Consider the following 16,371-nt stretch of genomic DNA (forward strand, 5'->3'; position numbering starts at 1 on the left):
GAAGTTGCAACAGAGAACTCATACAAGGTATCCTTTATTCCTGTGGTATGTCTACGCACAAAAGTTATTTAATAATTTTTATATTTTATATGGAAAGTAATCACAACATTCAGCTCTGTGAAAAGAACACACATATCAGTCTGATCCTAGCAGATCCTAGTGGGTGAAATAGATATTTAGAGTGAAAAGAGAAGGAAAAAAATAAAAGGCAAGAAGAAAAATGCAAAAACACTAGAACAAGGAAGCAGACACTAATGCTACACAGTTGTAGCTGACTGATAACGTGACAATCATTTCCTGAACACGGTGTGAAGCAACATTCTTTTTGATTATTTTGAATTCAAGGCCTTGTATGCGCTTTGAAATTTACTAAAATAGGTATTCTAAAAGATCAATTTCCTAAATGGCTCTCCAGCAATGACACGCTGGCATTGTAGATAAAAAAGGAAACTGGCCCTGCACATTTTGGAGTGGGCATCAATACAAAAAAAAAACACCATCAGTACTATGACAGGTATGTTTACTTCTTCAAAACTGCACCCAGAGCAGAAGCTTATCCAAAATGGTAGGAACTGCTGACATAATTTTGGTTTCCACAATGCATGGCAGAAACAGGTGACAGTTTCAGTTGGAGGGTGAAATAGTTTAAATAATTCTCCTTCTCCACCTCAAGCTTAAGAAATACCATCTTTGCGCTGCTGCTATATCCTGTACATATTCTACAGAGAGAAGAACAAAGTCTCCAGTGGTCCTAACTTGGCACTATACACTGTTTCTTTGTGTAACTTTATCTTATGCAGGAAGTCAAAATACTTACCCAGGCACATCAAAAGAAAGAAAACAAGCAGAGTATACAATCTCAAAAGAAAGCTCTCAAGTTTGGAATTCACTTTCTCTGTAATAGTTCAACAGCACATGCATTGCTGACCTTCAGAACACACTGCAAAACACAGCTGTTTATATAACCTTTGCACGATGAGGAACATGCTTTGCTTAATCCTGTAGCGGCATCAAATGAAGTCAACTATATTTTGATCCTTTTTTTTCTTAAGGTTACCTTAGCCTGGAAAAGTTTATGAGTAAATAAGAAAACTAAATCAAAACTTCATGATGCAAAGGAATCTAAAGCAGAACAGTATGCAGGCAAAAACAGTCATCATTTTAACATAAGTTAATACATATGTTGGCACATTCTCATAATTTGAAGCCATAAAGTTGCTGTAGGTTTTCTAGTTTCTATTATAGTGTAGCTTAGACTTAATCATGACAAGCTCTGATTAAAAGGTTAAGAATTTTAGATTGGGTAACATTTTTCATTACTGTGAAGCCAAGGCCTTGTATGCATCAGGAAATTTACTAAAATAGGTATTCTAAAATAACTATGTCAATCAGTTCCTCTTTATAGGAGGGTGGAAGGAAGCCTTGGAAAGAAACAGTGAGTAATGTTAGTCCTCAGACTTCCCAGAACACTTGGGGTTTTGTCATAGAGAAAAGATCGCAGAAAGATGTTGCAAGATGCAGAACATGCACATACAGACATGAAATTGTTTAAGAAGAATTTGAAAAACCCCGAAGAAAGTGAATAGGCTAAATTTTGACTTTCTGCCTGCAAGCTCAGAGAATTCCACCTCCCCAGCCCCCTCCCCACAATAGGAGAGAAAGGCCAGCTTCGGTCTAGTGGGGGGTAAATCTCCCTTAGCTCTTCAAACAGAAGGCTCCCAAAGGAGGCGACTCAGAACAGGGAGCCAACTCTACCTCAGCAGAGATAAGTGTCTCCTTTTTTTGACTTTAAAGGAGTATTATGAGACTGGCCTTGCTGTGCTTTGTGAACAGCTCTGTTTCCTCCGGCTCTGTTCCCTAAAAACTCTTCAACAATTTCTCTTTGAGGAGCTTTGCATGCTATTAGTGGCTACAAACACCTATGTCATGTTGTTTAACACCAGATATTATTGAAAACTATAAATGCTGCAGAGCTATCCTGTTTCCTTGACTATACCAATTTATATTAAACACTCTTTATTCTTGCAAATGCACAAATGCTTTTATGAGAAAACTGAGTAAAACAGGTTTCCCACAATGAAAAAAACCTCTTCCAATTAATACAAAATAATAAACCTTTTTCCACAGATCTGCAACCTGAATTTAGCTAACGATTTCCATGAAAATGCCAGTTAAAGTTGTGCTTCAATTAATTAGTACAATAATGTAATATTAACTTACTTTTTTTTCGACAATGTTACATGGAATTAGATTACATTACAGCTTCATCATCAAAATTATATCTTCAATAAATTTGTAATAAAATTGATCTTGCAGGGCTTTATCAACAGATTTATTTGATTGTAATTTTTTGTCTTTTGGAGAGCTATACTTTAGTAGTTTAGGCTTTGGTCCTCACTAATAACCATGTTGGCAGATTCTATCCAGAGGTATAAATCAATTATCCTTGCATATGGATCTGATTGCAAGATCAGGACCATAGACATCAGTTGTGTAACGCACACTTCCCTTTCAAGTATCAAATTAAATTAGGTCTCAATAAAACTAAGCTGATGAAATTATATATGTGTATTTAAGACTGTAATTCAGCAAGATATTTAATTACAATTTAGGTTACTTAAGAAGTTTGCCATTTTTTCTCAGGACCCATGCTGCTATTTAATATATAATCTGTTATTTGAATATTATTGACTATATTCTTCGTTCAAATAATTGCCTTAATTTTGATACATAAATGTTTAAAGTTCTTAGATTACGCATATATTTTCTTCTTTGATATATATAGTATTATTTACTTAGTTACAAATTTACAAATATTACACAGCATTTAAACATTTAAAATTTAGACTCTGAGTCCTCTATTGCATATTGTCAGTGCTTCCTAGAACAGCATTTAATGGCTTTGGCCTTTGATTTTAAACCATGTCCACTTGTCACAGCAAGAAGGGATGTTTTAAAGAACAGGAAAAATTAATCTAAGAATTTGACCTCGACAAATTGAATCCTGCAAGCCGTTACTGAATACCACTTCAAAAACATCAGAACCTGAGTTACACTATTACTTTTGCAGTCTTAGAAGCCCCAAGTAGCTAACACAACTATACAACCTACATCAATGTAGGAAAATCGGTCTGACTTTCAAATCTGACCTAAGCTCCTCCATGTTGGAAAAAAGACATTTAAATTTAAGCAAAATCAGTAGAATGCACAAAAAACCACATGTGCCAAGGTGTGTATATATATACAATGTCTTCCAATACAGAATAATTTCAGGGGAAAATTATGTCTTTCAAGGGAATATATGCAGTGGTCTTTGTCTGTGAGTCCAGCTCCTTCTTGCTGACCAGACATGTGGTATCTCCAGCTGGATCATAACTTGAAAAAGAGACACAAGGCTTACCTCAGAGGGATCTCACTCCCACTGAGAATTTGTAGTGTCCTCTCAAACTGACTGTTTTGATGGTTTCCTCAGCTAAGTCTGCTAGAAGGGACCTAATTTGTACTAGATAACCAATGGACATTCCATGTTCAGTAAACAAAATTAATTATTTTTCTCTCTCTGGGAAGAAAGTTCACAGTAGAAAGCAATTATATTTAGGAGCTGAATCTGTTCCCTTTGATGTGTGTGCGTAAACAGCACTGATGGAAAGAGAATTCAGCTTTAGGTTCTTATAATCCTCTTACATCTCTGCAGTAGTTGGGAAATAAAGGAAACAAAGTGAACTGTAGCAAAGAACCACAACAATGAAAATCAGATAATGTCACTTACTAGGTGATAATTTTTTCTTGTACAATGTAACAGGCTATGAGTAATGCATGCTATGAATGAAAACAGTGGGAAGAAAGCATGGAAGTCTGTTTCTATTCAGTTTTTGTAGGCTTAAAGCATGCACTGCATATTTTGTAATAAAAGATTCCTCAAAACGATGGCATTCATAACCCTTATTCTTTGATAGACAAAGTAATCTTTCATGGCATGAACTTTCTTCTCCATCCATCAAATAGGAATCAAATTAAAGGAACATCCCCATAGCCTTGAGTAAGTCACTAAGCCTGTCTTTAAACCCTCTCACCTTCACTGATTTTTGGTATCTTTTTCTCTTTTAAAGTTAGTACATGGAAAAGATTTCAGTCATTTAAAAAATCAGTTTACATTTAAAATTCTCTTTGGGTCTCTGTCACACTTTCTTAGGACAGGATGTTAATGAGTTTTCCCAAACCATGCAAAAAGAGTATTTACATCATATATTTCATATAGAGCAAATATGGAATTTGTAAAACAGTGACAGAAAGATAAAGGGTGCAAATTATTTTCCATGTGATTTGCTAGCCAAACTTAACAAAAGCCTCTGTTTCCCTAGCAGTGCTCTCCCCAGGACAGCCTACCAATGTGAGAGCCCTATCTGTGAACTGTTTGGGGGAGTCAAAAGAAACCTCATTAAGGACGTTTCTCTCCTTTTACCTGAGGCTGTGTTTGTTTTAGGTAAGTATTCTTTGGGAGTTAAGATAAAGGAGGGGCTGAAAGGCTCAGGCAAGCGCCCAGCCTGCCACAAGCTTTAGACCATCAAATGCCATGGAAGGTGCAGCTGCGGGTCTCCCGCTCCAGGCTGCAGCGGGCCCCATCTGCCATCGCTCCTGGGGTGCCCGGCAGCTGCAGCGACACCCGCCCCAGCCAAGGGAGCCCCCAGAGAGGTAAGGCAGGCACAGGGAGACTTTTTTTTTCAGCAGCCTTCCTTTCAAAACTCCCAATTGTAAGTATCATTTGAATGTAACGATTTTGGGGTTGGATAGACAACAGAAAACAATTTCTAACTTCAGAAGTAAAGGGCAAAATATGTTTCTGAAAACTTTTCACTTGGAACAGGTATTTTATTTGTTTTGCAGATATTTTATCCTTTTCAGTCAAATATTTCAGTACTTATAAATGGAAGTAAATGAAACTTATGGTTGTGATAACTGATTTATTGGGGTTTTTTAAGTTTATTTACCTTTCATATCTGAAAGCGCTCTTCCATTTCCCAAACTGTATGGTTCTGTTACACAGCAGCAGAGATGGAAAGTACTGTTAGAAAGAGTATCCATAACTATAGTCATCCCCCCTCCCCAAACAAAAGGCAGATGTAGCATCCACCACTGCATGTGGTCTCTTAAGCTAATTAGATCAGAACGCCCATGTCAGTTTAATGCTGGAGTTGCTTACTCAATGACAACATGGAGTCTATATTTAGACATGCTGTCAGGGAGGGAGGCTTACTTTTTATTTTGTAGCAGTGCTGCATAAATAAAAAGATTTTAGTATTAATTACATCATCATTTGGAGTTCAATGCAGTCACTCTGAGTTGTGAAATGTTAAAGGGAAATGACACAGTTCAAAATATGCAAGCTATTTTCTAGTTTGTTTAATCAGATTGTAGACAGAAGACAGACTAATATTGCCATAGAAATCAGATTTACCAAATCAAAATATGTTAAAAAGAAAAAAATCATGTTATTTCAAAAGATACCAGCAGAATCTAATAAAAGGAGCTGTACTGTATGGAAATTACCCCAAAGAATTAACTGCGGGAGCGCTATTCTATCTCAATCTTTCAGCAGCCCTGCTTTATGGAGGCCCTGGATGCTCAGAGCAAGAGATGATGAGATGTCAGAGAATCAACAAATGGTGAGACTAAATTCTGGAGAAAATAATCCTTATAGAAAACAGCTGCAGAAATTGAAACTATTTGAACACAGGAAGTGAGGCTTGGTCATCTATTCATTTGTTCTCTCAAGCATTTCTTCAGTGTTAGAAAATACGATTCAAATTAGTGTTCTTTTCATGATAATAGTTAAGAGTATCTGTAATTTGGTATCAGATATAGAATCATTATCAGTTCTTAAAGAGCTGCAGAAAGCACTGCTTACTCAAAACAACCCATATTTTAACAGCAGTTTTTATTTGCTTAATTACAAAAATAAGAATATCCTCAGTTTGACATTTTGTATACAGGAGGAGTTTGAGTGACAATTACTTCAAGATGAAATCTAAAAAACATACTTCCAGGTGCACAATTTTATTGATTGTTTTTTGGGGAGGGAAGTTTCTATAGCTAAACCAGCTAGGAAATCAACCAAAAATTGGATTTTAATGCAGCTCTTACTGCCAAGTGCCTTTGAAAGGCACCACGATTATCAGTTTTACTTACTCATGTAGGAAGACTTGTTAGGCTCAAAGAACAAAAATAGAGAGATTGAAGCACATTCAACATAGGTCCCAATGCTTCAAACTTTAAAAAACTTATTGAAACGGTGCTACTCCCACATTTAGTTTGAAGCACCTGCATAAGTTTTTGCAGCATCTGATCCACAGTGGCATCTTTAACTTTTTACCAAAGGCTCAGCAGGTTAAGGTAACAACTCTCCTTAGTGCAAGCCTTTAAAGACTCACAATTGCTACTATAGTCTAATATGTGCAACACTTTTTACCTTGCATTTTTTGTGTACTGAAGATGGGGGTTGCAACTGTACAGATCTGAGGGAGTGCCACACTCCTCCCAGCAGGCACCTTGGAAAAGCCTGTGGAAGAAAGTCCTTCCCAGCAGTGTTCTAGGCTTTGCCAGAGGCACATGTAAATTTCCTAAGGAGGACAGGAGTCTTACTCCCATGAGAGTACATGCTTACTGTGGTGATTTCAAGAAACTAAGGTTTCTGAAATCAGGAACTTGTGATTTATTACTGAGGTTATGTTTTTGTAAAAAAAAAAAAAAAATATTCAACCAGCTCAAAAGTTCTAATTCACACTTGTGCTTCTGCCCACTTGTGTGAGAAAAACAAACCATATATGAAGTTTTCCACATTGATGCTAACAGCCTGGCATTGTTTCAGGCCAAGTATAACCGAAACAGTTGGTTTCAACTTGTTAACATTTCTCCTTCCTGCCAGAAGCTTCTCAGATCCTTCTCATACATACCTTATGACCCATCCACACTGCTTCAGCATCCTAGATGCCTCTGTAGCTTGGGACCTAATGAGGGCTGAAGGAGGGCTTTAGAAGCCCTTTCATATGCTTTTTAACAGGGTCACAATGACTGAGGAAAGATGCTTGGATACTTTGTGTGGTGCATAGGTGGGAAGAGGTGCTCACTAATGCATACCTACATCCCACAGCTGCGGAAAGCAAGAGGTATCTTCTTCAGCAAAGTTACTGAGGTTTCTAGCAGGCCTTCCAAGATGGGTTGAGCACAATGTTTTTGCTAATTAGTTGCATGCTGGCTACTTTTATTTTCTTCAATGTACACATACAAACGCCAATGCTTTACAGATTGGTGGACACTCCAAACACTGGAGAGTGAAGCAAATAAAAGTTTCAATATCCTCAGTATAATTAAAAAAAATGTTTAGTAATAGACATATAAGAATCTAACCTGAGAAACTGAAATATGCAGAGCAAAGCACTAAAAAAGAAAAGTACTGGTAAAAAATTTAAACTAATAATTTTACATCTATTGCCAAGAACATGTGTTGCAATATATCCTATAGTTACCTATACATAATATACTCTTCCTTATATAAAAAGTAACACTTTTCCTACTACCTAAATTCAAATATGTTGTTATTTATGACCGAAGAAAAACCATGAAAAGTAATTGAAAGTTACTATTGCCATATATACAACATAATACAAATTAACACAGAACATTATCAGCTGTATACAGACAACTGAGTCAGATTTTGCAGTTAATTGGCTTTTATCAGAATTGGTTTTCAGAAATGCTGTATTGTAGTCTGAAAAGAAAGATCACATAATGTGTGTTTAATCAATACATATAATTACATATATAATCATTAAAACCAAAGTATTCCAAAAAGAAGACAGGTCAATAAAGATAAAAAAGACTATTTTAATTTTAATGTAAATATGAAAGGAGAAAAATAGCATATGGTATTTAACACAGATATTATGATCTCATCTACAATGTTCAGCCAGATCAGGAGTCCGTTTCACTAGGTACTGTGGAAACAAAGTATATGAGTCTCCTGATTAAACTCAAAAAAACCTCAACAAAACCCTAGCAGCCTGAAGACAAATCATTTTGGCTACAAGACAAACAGGTGGGTACAAGAGAAACAGGCCAACATAAAAGGTATAGGGAGAATTCTATAGGACCCCTGGCTCAGTCTGTAGCCCAAAGGCTTTTTGGGGCCCACCAAAATATCCATGCTGAAACCTACTTCCTCAGAAAGACAGATGAATTGCTCTGACAGTGGCAAAAGTCATCTTTGTCTGTTTGTAGCAGAGAACATGGTTTCTAGCTTCTGGTCACTAGGAGTTCTAGTATAGCAAAGCTAAATTTTCCTATTTTATGCACCATCAAGTTTGTAGCAATAGGAGGAAAAAAGAAGTCTTCTTGTTTTAAGATATGGAACAGAATACATGCTTACAAGATGAAGTGATAGGGCTCAGTAATTTTGGGGGATGCTTTCAGTTTTGCAGTCGAGGTTTATAATCCTAATAGGATTCAGTAATATTAACATTTGCAAATTTTTGGGAGGTTTTATTGACCTTAATTTGAAGGAATTTATTCTGTGCTACAGAATTTATTCCGTGCTAAATTTAATTTTGATACTTAAAATATATTTTTGCTACCTTCTCTGTTGTATCAAAAATACGTACTTTTTTATCATGGTTTGCATAGAAATATGAGATGCCAGTTGTCTCTTGATTTTACTGTTTGGAGTCTCAACATGTTTGTGTGATCTTTGATTACAATTAAGCTTGCTGACTTGAACATTCCAACTCCAAACTACTGGTTAGTGTAGTTGAAGAAGTATTTTATAAACCCCTAACCTCCAAATCCTTTAATCTGATTGAAAATCCTTTCTTCTTCCCATCACTGAACTTCCATTTGGTCGTGTTACTAGCTCACCAGTTGCTATAGGTATTCCAGCTGTACAGCTTCATGGCTTTACGGCTCGTAAAATGTACAAGTTGAAATGCTTCGTTAAATGTGCAACTATTGGCAGACTGTGGGCACATATATTCTTTGAAGTACACTTAGAGTAAAACAACATGCAGCACAGCAAAAAATCAACATTACTGTAGGATTTTACAGTTACCCATAGAAGAAAAAAAATGAAATCTTCATTTTTAGCCTATTCTAAATAATAAATATGTCTCTCTACAGCCAGAACCAGATGCTCAACTAACAAATTTTAGATCAAAAGGAGCCCTGGGGTTTCAACATCCAGTGAGGTGAGTTAAATCCTATCACTTGATATAGGAAAAGTGGCATCTTCTAAGACAAGACATATTCCTTCCGAGGAGAAGTATCAGTTTGTCTCTGGAGTATCCCTTTTTAGTAATGCAGTTTAGTTATTCATCAGACCCCACAGATTTTTATCCCTCCACAAGGAAAGAAGCCCAGGCTGAACAGAACCTGAAACAATATGTGAAATAATGAAAATAAGAAAAAAGTAATCTTAAAAGATGTTCTGCCTCATCTAATTTATATTTACATTTATTAATACAATAACAAGTCCACAGAGCCCAAATAATGAATGTGAACAGCTGCTAATGGAATGTGACTTGTTACGGATCTGTATCTTCAGATTGCTTAAACTTGCTCTTGAATAAAAGTTGAACACCAGGTAAAGCTTTTCCTATGCTTGGGGGATTTATAAGGGTTTTCACCAACATTTGGATTGTTTAAGGCTTAATGATGTAGAAACTCCTGATTTGGACTTTTGTTTAGAGGAGAAAAATTAATGGAATATCTCTCTTCTTTACAAGCACTTGTTTTTATAAAAGTTGTAGAAGTTTAAATTCTGCATGACCTCTGTCACTGTCAAATTTAATTGAAAACTGAACAAAGTGGAACCAAGAGGAAGACATGTATATACATATGCACACAAAACCACGTATGTATACAGACCACATAAGTTTTGCTTTAGTGGGAAAGCTGGTGAAAACCTGAAAAGTAAATTAAGACATTTATGATTTCAATACAAAACAATATGAATTTTGAAATAAATCTCTCTCAGTGTACACCTCCTCCACCTGGAGACACAAAATCCACTAAGGTCAACCTCTGTGCAACAGGCAACCCGTCCCAATCTTAACCTTGTGTCTTAATCTTAATTCCAGAATCCCAGAACATTCCTCAAACTTCCACCCAGTTGCATGGGACACTTCCATTCCAAACTGTGCTAAAAACCAAACCAAACCACCTCAAGCATCCATCATTGCCTTGCCAATACTTTATCAGGGTGCGACCTTAGATAAATCCAAGACACAATATGCCCAAAGATACTGAGGTAACTTAAAATCAACAGTACCTTTTATTTAGCAACTTTTATTTAAAAAGACAAGGAACCGTAGGATTTTTCCCTCTCCAAAGAAAGATAAAAATCGGTTTTAATACTCAAGCTAGCTTAGGTGGGAAAGTGTCACACAGTTTTACTTTTTCTTTTAAAATATGTTTTCTTATTAGACTTTATTTGCCCAAGTCCAAATCCCAAAAGTTTCTTAATAACATCGGAGAGAAGGTTTTGGCGAGTTTTCCAGTACAAGCTACAATTCACTTCTACAATGATGACGCCGACTCTGAGGAAGATGAAGAAATCAGTTCAGCCTAATAATGAACAGTGGTCAGCCTTGACAAACGCAAAATAAAAATTAAAAAATCAAGGGATAAAAAAAGAACTGTCAGAAACGTATGGACAAACATCTGACTGATCAAAGAAATACACCAAAGCTCAAAAGAAAACTATTTATAACTATCTTACCAAGAAGAATGAGTCAATGCAAGTTGAAACTAAGAGGAAATCCTTTTGTGTTTTGAGAGACTTTAAAATAAAACCCTGAAGCTGAGCAAAAGATTATAAGGTTTAAATCAAGTTGTACTTGTACTTAGTTGCTCACTATTTTTTACATTGTAGCCCTGATAAAATGAAAATAGTGTTAATTATGAGGCAAAATAATATAACGTACAGCCCCAAAGTAATGCAAAAGCTTTGAAACACAGTGTTTGAATTTGAGCAAGAAATTTTTTAAAATGCAAAGACTATTGCTTATTAGCTCCAAGGGGCATGTTTATTCTGATATAAATGCTGTATGCCAAATTGACCTAATCCATTTCCAGTATAACTCCCTGTCAAGACAAGTTCTGAATGACAGTCATGATATTTTCTGGGGTTCTGTCATTCTGTTATAATTGGACTTCCCCCCTGTAATCAGAAAAGTGTCTTTTTGTCAGTCAAAATAAATCAGCCTTGATTAAAAACTATGATTTAATTTACTGACACATTGCGACATGCATTATGTGCTACTTTTTTTTCTTCACCACAATATTAAAATCTTATTTCTATAGCTTAGTACGCTTGAATCTATGATTTTAATATAACTGACCTACTGTTGATTCCCATCTAGTCGGGTTTGGATATGTATCATACTACCTTGATATTTCTTTTAAATTGATATTCAGGAAGACTTAAGTTACTAATTTTTATAAGCATCTTCATGTTATGTACAATGTAGACTCATTTATTCCAACAATGTTGTTCCACTAGCAAAACCTGCTTTTTCAGTACAGTTTATTTCATTCAGAGAATTGGTAAAATCTGTTCTGGTTAACCCTTTGTTTGCATAAATTGTGTATGCTCAGACAGTTTGTCATTACTTGTCTTGCTATGCCAGCATTTTTTAATTAGCTCAAGAATTAGCTATTTGGCCACACTATGTGTCAGAATTACTATGTTTCAGGTATCTTACCTCTAACCAAAACTGCCATAGTTTCCCCAGAGACAAGGCAAAGGCAGAATCCAAGATTCTTGACCTTTTCTACACTACTGTTGGTGGTAGATAAGGTTAGACAGCTGTAAGAGCCACTTGAAGTGTGTGTCAGATCTTCCTCTTAGTACAATGTACTGTCAAACAAAGTGATAGCATAAGTCTAGCAAATTAGGATTCCAAATGAATGAACATATTAGAATGGAGGATTTTTAAAAAACCTCCATTTACAAACTAAAAAGTGAATCTATTAATTAAATTTACACAAGGAGACAGCATCCTATAATATACAGAATTACAAGAACTAATTGAAATTGTAAACCCTGGTGCGACACATGAAAATTCAGCTTTTACATTTCACTCATTTGTCATCTCCACATCTTCACTTCCCAACATATGGAACTAAAATACAGGTCTTAAAGGTCTTTCTTTAAAGGTCTTTCACTTCTCTCACAAAATATCCTAAAAATATTTATGCTCCAGCTTCATCATCATTCAGTCTGTAGCACAAGCAAACAGAAAAGCATCCAAGATCACTTAACAGGTTGGCAATGACATTCCCTACAGTGGTCAAATTATTGTATGTTAAGCCTCAACTTCTTCCTTGCAAGAAGCTCTAGTCTCCGTCAATGCTCAGCTGAGTTCACTCTCAACATTTGGAATTCTGCCCTCACCTTCGAGTCCTGAGCAGGCTTTTCCTCACCTTTTAAGACACCTCTGTGTGCATCTGTGCTGCCATTTTTCTCCGTGCTATGACACAAACCACCCTAGTTACTGCTGAATTGCTCAGGCCCTCGTTGAGGATTACTGGAATCTGGAGGAATGTGTTGAGGCATCCATCTCCATCCCCTATGAAAACAGTGGTTACAACACAATCCCCACAGAGCACAGTGCTCCCTAACACATAGACTACACTGAAGAGCCATTTGCCTTACACAGATGTTGTCACCACGTAAGGATCCATTATGCAAAAGGAACACTCTGTAGGTTCTTCCTTGCTAATCTTTACCTTTCTCTTGAGACCATGCAGCCTGTTACACCTTCTCTGCCTGCCCTGCAGATGCTCAGCAGTGGGCTGTGGTTACTCTTTAGAAAAGCATTGGATGAGACCAGTGCTTGCTTGTGGACACAGATGTCCAGCAAGAGCTGGTGTTACTATTGTTGCAGGATAGCAACGAGGAACTATTATCTGCGGGACCACATGACATAAATGGAGGTCAGCTTCAGTTGCAACTGAGACTGATTTTCCTGCATTAAAGAGGTTTTGAGCTGGAGGGATTGGCATCAACAGGTGGGACTGTGTTGAGGCTGAGGACTGGTTATTAACTCCAGACAGAAATCTTCAAGCTCTATCTGAATACACGGTAACTGCAGCTTGGATGACCAGCAGAAGTTACCCTGTTTTCAGAAAGACAGAGCTTTTGAAGCACTGTGCCTGGAGTTAATACCCAATCTTCAGCATCAACACATCGTCCTCCAGACACTCACTCCACTTGCATAGAGCTTTGCTATCCTGTCCTGTACTCTCACCAGATGGTGGTCAACCAGTCTGAAGTGGCAAATATCTCACCAAAATCTGTGAAAAAGCCTCCTGGATTTTCTGGCAGCAGCGTGCTGGAACACTGCCAAGTTCTAAGTCAATTTTTGGTTGGTGAAGTCTACTGAATATCTTGAGAAATGGAAAGCATTGGTTTAAGTGTACTAACTATTTTTCAGGAGTGTTGGTCAGTAGAAGAAGCTTCAGATGGGGTAACTAGTAAAACAACACAAGGCAACAGATAAAGTGTAGGCAGTGGCCATACATACTAACAGAACTACCACATCAATGCTGGATGAGACATCTTATTCCAAGTTTCCTGTAACATGTCCAGGCAGAATCTGAATGTTTTGAACTTGTCCAGAATTTCCAGACCTACAGCAAACCAAGTGGGACAGTAGCTCCGTTAAAAATATTCCTAGGCAGAAAAGACGAGCAGTTTTAGACAAATGCTTTGGAAATCCCAGTCAAGTGACCTCTGAAAAAATGCAGATCGACTACCCAGAATGCGAGCCCTGAGTCTGCTGTATCCTAGAATACTATATTCATACTTGACGTAAATACAATAAAGAGGGGGGGGAGGATGATGAAGTATATAGATTACACAAACAACAAACATCAGAACTTTTCAGCCCGGGAGACATGATTGAAGATATAAATGTAGTCTTTAACATCTTGAGTGGCTTGGAGATGGCGGAGAATGATTGAACATCAAATGAAAATAGCGAGCAGAGAGTTTAAAACAAAAGGAAGCACTTAACCCAACTTGTGATTACACTGTGACGTTGTTGAAACTAAGAGTTTACCTACTTAAAAAGAAGTAAATGTAAGATTTTCATAAAAAAATACAAAGATACAACATTTGACTCGGAAGTTTCACATTATTGCAGGCTGGGGAAGGAATCTGGGGAAACTTACTAGCTGCTTGCCCTTGTCTTTGCTCTTACTATTATGGCAGGCACCATTAGCCGGTGTTGGAGGCAAGATATTAGCTATATTTGTCTTCGGTCTCCCAAAAAACAGCCTTTTTAATGTTTGTAAATGGGCTACATCCTGCATGCATCAGATGTAGATTTAATGACATAAGCAAGTGCTGTTCCAAATCCACACCTCCAAAACAGAAAAAAAATCTTGACGTGTGTTAAGACAGTAGAACAGACAGCATTATCAGAAAAATACAATTGAATAATGGATGACAGTCTTAGCAAAGGCTTTTAGAAATATCAAACCAAATCATCTTGCACATCTGCTGAGGTCTGACAACATTGTATTGGCCTAATCTGATTCAGTTTCTCAGTGTCTGCTATGCATTCCATTTGGTTTCCTCTGTATTGTCAAATTCCATTTTCAAATTAAGGTACTATTACTGTACTATTTACCTGATTGGCAATATTTAACTAGTCATTAGAGGAAGCCAAAACTATATTATCCTTTTCCTGTCAAGACAGCATTTCTTTTTTTTGTTGAATAACTGACTGCCCTTTCATGTTACAATGTCAACATACCTTTATTTGCACACTTAAATAAAATATGCATTGCGATCCCTTACCAGTTTGTTAATAATTAAGGGAAGACTAAAGTGAACTAATATAGCATCTCTGTTATTCAACTGCAGTTAACTTTCAGTTTTCAATTCTGGTTTGTTACTTCATCTGTAATTTGACCTTGCTAAGTTTTCAGTGACCTTAGAATCATCCATCGTTTACAGGAAGACAATAACAAAGCATCCCCAAAGAATGAGTTTATCATGAGCTTACTACTTCAAAGACAAGACTAGAAATAGCATTTTACAGATTAAATTGTTGGCTTAGGATCTCTGTTCCACAGAACTTCCCTCAGTAGTTTAACAGCTGTAACATTTCCAGCAAATGCTACCTTTTGATTTTCATTGTCTAAATTTATGATCATAAAAGAAAAGTTAATGTTCCACTGGTACATGAATGCTGGAGAGTTATCTAAACAATATCTACAATTTTGTATTTCTACTGTGTGTGGTCACGTGAAAAATCAAAATTAAAGTATGTTCATAAAACTGTCTTGAATTCTACTTCTAAGATCTTGTAAGACTAGCTCTTCAAGGATACATATATCCAAGGGAAGCATATCCTCGCATGACGTTAAAGTTTATTGAGTGTTCTTTCTAAATATGATGCAGTAATAATTTGGATTAAGACAAAAAGAACTACTATGGGAACAATTTTTTTTTTCTAAGCTACATTTATACTGAGAGAATGACAACAGTAGCAGGACTAAATCACCACAACTGAGAAACGGCAATCTTCAAAATAGTGGTTTTATAATTCCTAGAGACAAAATCAATCCATCTAATTCACTGAAATGTCTACCATTTAATTACACTCCATATAATCATGATTTCCAGACTGGATTAATCTATCAGCTGCTTTTAGCAAAAGGCTGAGAATTAAGTTGATACATAAACTGCACAGCATACCAACAAAATTTACTTTGGCAATCTCTCTGTAAGGAAACTGGCAGAACAAAACTAAATGCTTCCAAAACTTTCTCCTCAGAATATAGTTCAATTTATGAAGAGAAGGAGAGATACAAAAAACCCCATTCATCTAAGCTGATTTAGAGCTGACCGAAAATCTAACAGTGCAGCAGCAAGCAGGACTTTGCATTAAATATTTTAGCCACTCAGACTCAAGTGCCCATGGAAAAAGTGCATTACGGAACAAAAAGTATTTACACAAAATCATTTATTAACTATTCTGTTTGTAAGTCAGAAATACTTTATTGTTTACACCCACAAACGAAACTGAAGTCCAGAGAAACTACCTGGTAAAGAAATCAAGTATTTGAAAAGTCTTTTTCAACAGAGCTTTAGTGGCGAGTTTCTCATTATACCTGTAGGTGGGAGCTTTGGCACGAATGTGAATTAAGTATTAGAGAAACACTATAATAGGGCAAAGATCTCATAGCTTCTTATCACTCTTATAAAACTGAATTGCTACAGTTACAGCCAAGACATTAATTTGTTACACTCTCCTGGGACAGAAGCTGGAGCAGGGGAGAAGAGTCAAACACTATTTGAACGACCTCACC

This window comes from Vanellus vanellus (assembly GCF_965231255.1).
Source record: "Vanellus vanellus genome assembly, chromosome: 1".
In the NCBI taxonomy this organism is placed as follows: domain Eukaryota; kingdom Metazoa; phylum Chordata; class Aves; order Charadriiformes; family Charadriidae; genus Vanellus; species Vanellus vanellus.